The sequence below is a fragment of the Montipora capricornis genome, chromosome 12 (genome assembly GCF_036669925.1).
Source record: "Montipora capricornis isolate CH-2021 chromosome 12, ASM3666992v2, whole genome shotgun sequence".
Taxonomy (NCBI): domain Eukaryota; kingdom Metazoa; phylum Cnidaria; class Anthozoa; order Scleractinia; family Acroporidae; genus Montipora; species Montipora capricornis.
In genome coordinates this window covers 10603257-10613256 of record NC_090894.1, presented here as the reverse complement: position 1 = coordinate 10613256, position 10000 = coordinate 10603257, and positions in this window count along the sequence as shown.

The window sequence follows — 10000 nt, the reverse complement described above, 5'->3', positions numbered from 1 at the left end:
CTCTTTCTGGGGTCCCCCGTGCTACTTTCGATCCAAGGAGGGAGAGATTAATCAATCCCTGAGCCATATGTGATTAACCCCTCGACTACGGTAGCTCCTCTCTGTTAGTGTAATAAAAACTAGGGATAGTCTATAGTTCTGAATTTTTTTCCTTGCTCTTGTTCATGTGGTAAGCACACCAGTACAGAACGCATGCGCATTCGTAAACTACGTATTAAGAAAAAAAAAAATGGGCAAAAACTCTTTCTGGGGTCCCCCGTGCTACTTTCGATCCAAGGAGGGAGAGATTAATCAATCCCTGAGCCATATGTGATTAACCCCTCGACTACGGTAGCTCCTCTCTGTTAGTGTAATAAAAACTAGGGATAGTCTATAGTTCTGAATTTTTTTCCTTGCTCTTGTTCATGTGGTAAGCACACCAGTACAGAACGCATGCGCATTCGTAAACTACGTATTAAGAAAAAAAAAAATGGGCAAAAACTCTTTCTGGGGTCCCCCGTGCTACTTTCGATCCAAGGAGGGAGAGATTAATCAATCCCTGAGCCATATGTGATTAACCCCTCGACTACGGTAGCTCCTCTCTGTTAGTGTAATAAAAACTAGGGATAGTCTATAGTTCTGAATTTTTTTCCTTGCTCTTGTTCATGTGGTAAGCACACCAGTACAGAACGCATGCGCATTCGTAAACTACGTATTAAGAAAAAAAAAAATGGGCAAAAACTCTTTCTGGGGTCCCCCGTGCTACTTTCGATCCAAGGAGGGAGAGATTAATCAATCCCTGAGCCATATGTGATTAACCCCTCGACTACGGTAGCTCCTCTCTGTTAGTGTAATAAAAACTAGGGATAGTCTATAGTTCTGAATTTTTTTCCTTGCTCTTGTTCATGTGGTAAGCACACCAGTACAGAACGCATGCGCATTCGTAAACTACGTATTAACAAAAAAAAAAAATGGGCAAAAACTCTTTCTGGGGTCCCCCGTGCTACTTTCGATCCAAGGAGGGAGAGATTAATCAATCCCTGAGCCATATGTGATTAACCCCTCGACTACGGTAGCTCCTCTCTGTTAGTGTAATAAAAACTAGGGATAGTCTATAGTTCTGAATTTTTTTCCTTGCTCTTGTTCATGTGGTAAGCACACCAGTACAGAACGCATGCGCATTCGTAAACTACGTATTAAGAAAAAAAAAAATGGGCAAAAACTCTTTCTGGGGTCCCCCGTGCTACTTTCGATCCAAGGAGGGAGAGATTAATCAATCCCTGAGCCATATGTGATTAACCCCTCGACTACGGTAGCTCCTCTCTGTTAGTGTAATAAAAACTAGGGATAGTCTATAGTTCTGAATTTTTTTCCTTGCTCTTGTTCATGTGGTAAGCACACCAGTACAGAACGCATGCGCATTCGTAAACTACGTATTAAGAAAAAAAAAAATGGGCAAAAACTCTTTCTGGGGTCCCCCGTGCTACTTTCGATCCAAGGAGGGAGAGATTAATCAATCCCTGAGCCATATGTGATTAACCCCTCGACTACGGTAGCTCCTCTCTGTTAGTGTAATAAAAACTAGGGATAGTCTATAGTTCTGAATTTTTTTCCTTGCTCTTGTTCATGTGGTAAGCACACCAGTACAGAACGCATGCGCATTCGTAAACTACGTATTAAGAAAAAAAAAATGGGCAAAAACTCTTTCTGGGGTCCCCCGTGCTACTTTCGATCCAAGGAGGGAGAGATTAATCAATCCCTGAGCCATATGTGATTAACCCTCGACTACGGTAGCTCCTCTCTGTTAGTGTAATAAAAACTAGGGATAGTCTATAGTTCTGAATTTTTTTCCTTGCTCTTGTTCATGTGGTAAGCACACCAGTACAGAACGCATGCGCATTCGTAAACTACGTATTAAGAAAAAAAAAAATGGGCAAAAACTCTTTCTGGGGTCCCCCGTGCTACTTTCGATCCAAGGAGGGAGAGATTAATCAATCCCTGAGCCATATGTGATTAACCCCTCGACTACGGTAGCTCCTCTCTGTTAGTGTAATAAAAACTAGGGATAGTCTATAGTTCTGAATTTTTTTCCTTGCTCTTGTTCATGTGGTAAGCACACCAGTACAGAACGCATGCGCATTCGTAAACTACGTATTAAGAAAAAAAAAAATGGGCAAAAACTCTTTCTGGGGTCCCCCGTGCTACTTTCGATCCAAGGAGGGAGAGATTAATCAATCCCTGAGCCATATGTGATTAACCCCTCGACTACGGTAGCTCCTCTCTGTTAGTGTAATAAAAACTAGGGATAGTCTATAGTTCTGAATTTTTTTCCTTGCTCTTGTTCATGTGGTAAGCACACCAGTACAGAACGCATGCGCATTCGTAAACTACGTATTAAGAAAAAAAAAAATGGGCAAAAACTCTTTCTGGGGTCCCCCGTGCTACTTTCGATCCAAGGAGGGAGAGATTAATCAATCCCTGAGCCATATGTGATTAACCCCTCGACTACGGTAGCTCCTCTCTGTTAGTGTAATAAAAACTAGGGATAGTCTATAGTTCTGAATTTTTTTCCTTGCTCTTGTTCATGTGGTAAGCACACCAGTACAGAACGCATGCGCATTCGTAAACTACGTATTAAGAAAAAAAAAAATGGGCAAAAACTCTTTCTGGGGTCCCCCGTGCTACTTTCGATCCAAGGAGGGAGAGATTAATCAATCCCTGAGCCATATGTGATTAACCCTCGACTACGGTAGCTCCTCTCTGTTAGTGTAATAAAAACTAGGGATAGTCTATAGTTCTGAATTTTTTTCCTTGCTCTTGTTCATGTGGTAAGCACACCAGTACAGAACGCATGCGCATTCGTAAACTACGTATTAAGAAAAAAAAAAATGGGCAAAAACTCTTTCTGGGGTCCCCCGTGCTACTTTCGATCCAAGGAGGGAGAGATTAATCAATCCCTGAGCCATATGTGATTAACCCCTCGACTACGGTAGCTCCTCTCTGTTAGTGTAATAAAAACTAGGGATAGTCTATAGTTCTGAATTTTTTCCTTGCTCTTGTTCATGTGGTAAGCACACCAGTACAGAACGCATGCGCATTCGTAAACTACGTATTAAGAAAAAAAAAATGGGCAAAAACTCTTTCTGGGGTCCCCCGTGCTACTTTCGATCCAAGGAGGGAGAGATTAATCAATCCCTGAGCCATATGTGATTAACCCCTCGACTACGGTAGCTCCTCTCTGTTAGTGTAATAAAAACTAGGGATAGTCTATAGTTCTGAATTTTTTTCCTTGCTCTTGTTCATGTGGTAAGCACACCAGTACAGAACGCATGCGCATTCGTAAACTACGTATTAAGAAAAAAAAAAATGGGCAAAAACTCTTTCTGGGGTCCCCCGTGCTACTTTCGATCCAAGGAGGGAGAGATTAATCAATCCCTGAGCCATATGTGATTAACCCCTCGACTACGGTAGCTCCTCTCTGTTAGTGTAATAAAAACTAGGGATAGTCTATAGTTCTGAATTTTTTCCTTGCTCTTGTTCATGTGGTAAGCACACCAGTACAGAACGCATGCGCATTCGTAAACTACGTATTAAGAAAAAAAAAAATGGGCAAAAACTCTTTCTGGGGTCCCCCGTGCTACTTTCGATCCAAGGAGGGAGAGATTAATCAATCCCTGAGCCATATGTGATTAACCCCTCGACTACGGTAGCTCCTCTCTGTTAGTGTAATAAAAACTAGGGATAGTCTATAGTTCTGAATTTTTTTCCTTGCTCTTGTTCATGTGGTAAGCACACCAGTACAGAACGCATGCGCATTCGTAAACTACGTATTAAGAAAAAAAAAAATGGGCAAAAACTCTTTCTGGGGTCCCCCGTGCTACTTTCGATCCAAGGAGGGAGAGATTAATCAATCCCTGAGCCATATGTGATTAACCCCTCGACTACGGTAGCTCCTCTCTGTTAGTGTAATAAAAACTAGGGATAGTCTATAGTTCTGAATTTTTTTCCTTGCTCTTGTTCATGTGGTAAGCACACCAGTACAGAACGCATGCGCATTCGTAAACTACGTATTAAGAAAAAAAAAAATGGGCAAAAACTCTTTCTGGGGTCCCCCGTGCTACTTTCGATCCAAGGAGGGAGAGATTAATCAATCCCTGAGCCATATGTGATTAACCCCTCGACTACGGTAGCTCCTCTCTGTTAGTGTAATAAAAACTAGGGATAGTCTATAGTTCTGAATTTTTTTCCTTGCTCTTGTTCATGTGGTAAGCACACCAGTACAGAACGCATGCGCATTCGTAAACTACGTATTAAGAAAAAAAAAAATGGGCAAAAACTCTTTCTGGGGTCCCCCGTGCTACTTTCGATCCAAGGAGGGAGAGATTAATCAATCCCTGAGCCATATGTGATTAACCCCTCGACTACGGTAGCTCCTCTCTGTTAGTGTAATAAAAACTAGGGATAGTCTATAGTTCTGAATTTTTTTCCTTGCTCTTGTTCATGTGGTAAGCACACCAGTACAGAACGCATGCGCATTCGTAAACTACGTATTAAGAAAAAAAAAAATGGGCAAAAACTCTTTCTGGGGTCCCCCGTGCTACTTTCGATCCAAGGAGGGAGAGATTAATCAATCCCTGAGCCATATGTGATTAACCCCTCGACTACGGTAGCTCCTCTCTGTTAGTGTAATAAAAACTAGGGATAGTCTATAGTTCTGAATTTTTTTCCTTGCTCTTGTTCATGTGGTAAGCACACCAGTACAGAACGCATGCGCATTCGTAAACTACGTATTAAGAAAAAAAAAAATGGGCAAAAACTCTTTCTGGGGTCCCCCGTGCTACTTTCGATCCAAGGAGGGAGAGATTAATCAATCCCTGAGCCATATGTGATTAACCCCTCGACTACGGTAGCTCCTCTCTGTTAGTGTAATAAAAACTAGGGATAGTCTATAGTTCTGAATTTTTTTCCTTGCTCTTGTTCATGTGGTAAGCACACCAGTACAGAACGCATGCGCATTCGTAAACTACGTATTAAGAAAAAAAAAAATGGGCAAAAACTCTTTCTGGGGTCCCCCGTGCTACTTTCGATCCAAGGAGGGAGAGATTAATCAATCCCTGAGCCATATGTGATTAACCCCTCGACTACGGTAGCTCCTCTCTGTTAGTGTAATAAAAACTAGGGATAGTCTATAGTTCTGAATTTTTTTCCTTGCTCTTGTTCATGTGGTAAGCACACCAGTACAGAACGCATGCGCATTCGTAAACTACGTATTAAGAAAAAAAAAAATGGGCAAAAACTCTTTCTGGGGTCCCCCGTGCTACTTTCGATCCAAGGAGGGAGAGATTAATCAATCCCTGAGCCATATGTGATTAACCCCTCGACTACGGTAGCTCCTCTCTGTTAGTGTAATAAAAACTAGGGATAGTCTATAGTTCTGAATTTTTTTCCTTGCTCTTGTTCATGTGGTAAGCACACCAGTACAGAACGCATGCGCATTCGTAAACTACGTATTAAGAAAAAAAAAAATGGGCAAAAACTCTTTCTGGGGTCCCCCGTGCTACTTTCGATCCAAGGAGGGAGAGATTAATCAATCCCTGAGCCATATGTGATTAACCCCTCGACTACGGTAGCTCCTCTCTGTTAGTGTAATAAAAACTAGGGATAGTCTATAGTTCTGAATTTTTTTCCTTGCTCTTGTTCATGTGGTAAGCACACCAGTACAGAACGCATGCGCATTCGTAAACTACGTATTAATAAAAAAAAAAAATGGGCAAAAACTCTTTCTGGGGTCCCCCGTGCTACTTTCGATCCAAGGAGGGAGAGATTAATCAATCCCTGAGCCATATGTGATTAACCCCTCGACTACGGTAGCTCCTCTCTGTTAGTGTAATAAAAACTAGGGATAGTCTATAGTTCTGAATTTTTTTCCTTGCTCTTGTTCATGTGGTAAGCACACCAGTACAGAACGCATGCGCATTCGTAAACTACGTATTAAGAAAAAAAAAAATGGGCAAAAACTCTTTCTGGGGTCCCCCGTGCTACTTTCGATCCAAGGAGGGAGAGATTAATCAATCCCTGAGCCATATGTGATTAACCCCTCGACTACGGTAGCTCCTCTCTGTTAGTGTAATAAAAACTAGGGATAGTCTATAGTTCTGAATTTTTTTCCTTGCTCTTGTTCATGTGGTAAGCACACCAGTACAGAACGCATGCGCATTCGTAAACTACGTATTAAGAAAAAAAAAAATGGGCAAAAACTCTTTCTGGGGTCCCCCGTGCTACTTTCGATCCAAGGAGGGAGAGATTAATCAATCCCTGAGCCATATGTGATTAACCCCTCGACTACGGTAGCTCCTCTCTGTTAGTGTAATAAAAACTAGGGATAGTCTATAGTTCTGAATTTTTTTCCTTGCTCTTGTTCATGTGGTAAGCACACCAGTACAGAACGCATGCGCATTCGTAAACTACGTATTAAGAAAAAAAAAAATGGGCAAAAACTCTTTCTGGGGTCCCCCGTGCTACTTTCGATCCAAGGAGGGAGAGATTAATCAATCCCTGAGCCATATGTGATTAACCCCTCGACTACGGTAGCTCCTCTCTGTTAGTGTAATAAAAACTAGGGATAGTCTATAGTTCTGAACTTCTTTCCTTGCTCTTGTTCATGTGGTAAGCACACCAGTACAGAACGCATGCGCATTCGTAAACTACGTATTAAGAAAAAAAAAATGGGCAAAAACTCTTTCTGGGGTCCCCCGTGCTACTTTCGATCCAAGGAGGGAGAGATTAATCAATCCCTGAGCCATATGTGATTAACCCCTCGACTACGGTAGCTCCTCTCTGTTAGTGTAATAAAAACTAGGGATAGTCTATAGTTCTGAATTTTTTTCCTTGCTCTTGTTCATGTGGTAAGCACACCAGTACAGAACGCATGCGCATTCGTAAACTACGTATTAAGAAAAAAAAAATGGGCAAAAACTCTTTCTGGGGTCCCCCGTGCTACTTTCGATCCAAGGAGGGAGAGATTAATCAATCCCTGAGCCATATGTGATTAACCCCTCGACTACGGTAGCTCCTCTCTGTTAGTGTAATAAAAACTAGGGATAGTCTATAGTTCTGAATTTTTTCCTTGCTCTTGTTCATGTGGTAAGCACACCAGTACAGAACGCATGCGCATTCGTAAACTACGTATTAAGAAAAAAAAAAATGGGCAAAAACTCTTTCTGGGGTCCCCCGTGCTACTTTCGATCCAAGGAGGGAGAGATTAATCAATCCCTGAGCCATATGTGATTAACCCCTCGACTACGGTAGCTCCTCTCTGTTAGTGTAATAAAAACTAGGGATAGTCTATAGTTCTGAATTTTTTCCTTGCTCTTGTTCATGTGGTAAGCACACCAGTACAGAACGCATGCGCATTCGTAAACTACGTATTAAGAAAAAAAAAAATGGGCAAAAACTCTTTCTGGGGTCCCCCGTGCTACTTTCGATCCAAGGAGGGAGAGATTAATCAATCCCTGAGCCATATGTGATTAACCCCTCGACTACGGTAGCTCCTCTCTGTTAGTGTAATAAAAACTAGGGATAGTCTATAGTTCTGAATTTTTTTCCTTGCTCTTGTTCATGTGGTAAGCACACCAGTACAGAACGCATGCGCATTCGTAAACTACGTATTAAGAAAAAAAAAATGGGCAAAAACTCTTTCTGGGGTCCCCCGTGCTACTTTCGATCCAAGGAGGGAGAGATTAATCAATCCCTGAGCCATATGTGATTAACCCCTCGACTACGGTAGCTCCTCTCTGTTAGTGTAATAAAAACTAGGGATAGTCTATAGTTCTGAATTTTTTTCCTTGCTCTTGTTCATGTGGTAAGCACACCAGTACAGAACGCATGCGCATTCGTAAACTACGTATTAAGAAAAAAAAAATGGGCAAAAACTCTTTCTGGGGTCCCCCGTGCTACTTTCGATCCAAGGAGGGAGAGATTAATCAATCCCTGAGCCATATGTGATTAACCCCTCGACTACGGTAGCTCCTCTCTGTTAGTGTAATAAAAACTAGGGATAGTCTATAGTTCTGAATTTTTTTCCTTGCTCTTGTTCATGTGGTAAGCACACCAGTACAGAACGCATGCGCATTCGTAAACTACGTATTAAGAAAAAAAAAAATGGGCAAAAACTCTTTCTGGGGTCCCCCGTGCTACTTTCGATCCAAGGAGGGAGAGATTAATCAATCCCTGAGCCATATGTGATTAACCCCTCGACTACGGTAGCTCCTCTCTGTTAGTGTAATAAAAACTAGGGATAGTCTATAGTTCTGAATTTTTTTCCTTGCTCTTGTTCATGTGGTAAGCACACCAGTACAGAACGCATGCGCATTCGTAAACTACGTATTAAGAAAAAAAAAAATGGGCAAAAACTCTTTCTGGGGTCCCCCGTGCTACTTTCGATCCAAGGAGGGAGAGATTAATCAATCCCTGAGCCATATGTGATTAACCCCTCGACTACGGTAGCTCCTCTCTGTTAGTGTAATAAAAACTAGGGATAGTCTATAGTTCTGAATTTTTTTCCTTGCTCTTGTTCATGTGGTAAGCACACCAGTACAGAACGCATGCGCATTCGTAAACTACGTATTAAGAAAAAAAAAAATGGGCAAAAACTCTTTCTGGGGTCCCCCGTGCTACTTTCGATCCAAGGAGGGAGAGATTAATCAATCCCTGAGCCATATGTGATTAACCCCTCGACTACGGTAGCTCCTCTCTGTTAGTGTAATAAAAACTAGGGATAGTCTATAGTTCTGAATTTTTTTCCTTGCTCTTGTTCATGTGGTAAGCACACCAGTACAGAACGCATGCGCATTCGTAAACTACGTATTAAGAAAAAAAAAATGGGCAAAAACTCTTTCTGGGGTCCCCCGTGCTACTTTCGATCCAAGGAGGGAGAGATTAATCAATCCCTGAGCCATATGTGATTAACCCCTCGACTACGGTAGCTCCTCTCTGTTAGTGTAATAAAAACTAGGGATAGTCTATAGTTCTGAATTTTTTTCCTTGCTCTTGTTCATGTGGTAAGCACACCAGTACAGAACGCATGCGCATTCGTAAACTACGTATTAAGAAAAAAAAAAATGGGCAAAAACTCTTTCTGGGGTCCCCCGTGCTACTTTCGATCCAAGGAGGGAGAGATTAATCAATCCCTGAGCCATATGTGATTAACCCCTCGACTACGGTAGCTCCTCTCTGTTAGTGTAATAAAAACTAGGGATAGTCTATAGTTCTGAATTTTTTTCCTTGCTCTTGTTCATGTGGTAAGCACACCAGTACAGAACGCATGCGCATTCGTAAACTACGTATTAAGAAAAAAAAAAATGGGCAAAAACTCTTTCTGGGGTCCCCCGTGCTACTTTCGATCCAAGGAGGGAGAGATTAATCAATCCCTGAGCCATATGTGATTAACCCCTCGACTACGGTAGCTCCTCTCTGTTAGTGTAATAAAAACTAGGGATAGTCTATAGTTCTGAATTTTTTTCCTTGCTCTTGTTCATGTGGTAAGCACACCAGTACAGAACGCATGCGCATTCGTAAACTACGTATTAAGAAAAAAAAAAATGGGCAAAAACTCTTTCTGGGGTCCCCCGTGCTACTTTCGATCCAAGGAGGGAGAGATTAATCAATCCCTGAGCCATATGTGATTAACCCCTCGACTACGGTAGCTCCTCTCTGTTAGTGTAATAAAAACTAGGGATAGTCTATAGTTCTGAATTTTTTTCCTTGCTCTTGTTCATGTGGTAAGCACACCAGTACAGAACGCATGCGCATTCGTAAACTACGTATTAAGAAAAAAAAAATGGGCAAAAACTCTTTCTGGGGTCCCCCGTGCTACTTTCGATCCAAGGAGGGAGAGATTAATCAATCCCTGAGCCATATGTGATTAACCCCTCGACTACGGTAGCTCCTCTCTGTTAGTGTAATAAAAACTAGGGATAGTCTATAGTTCTGAATTTTTTTCCTTGCTCTTGTTCATGTGGTA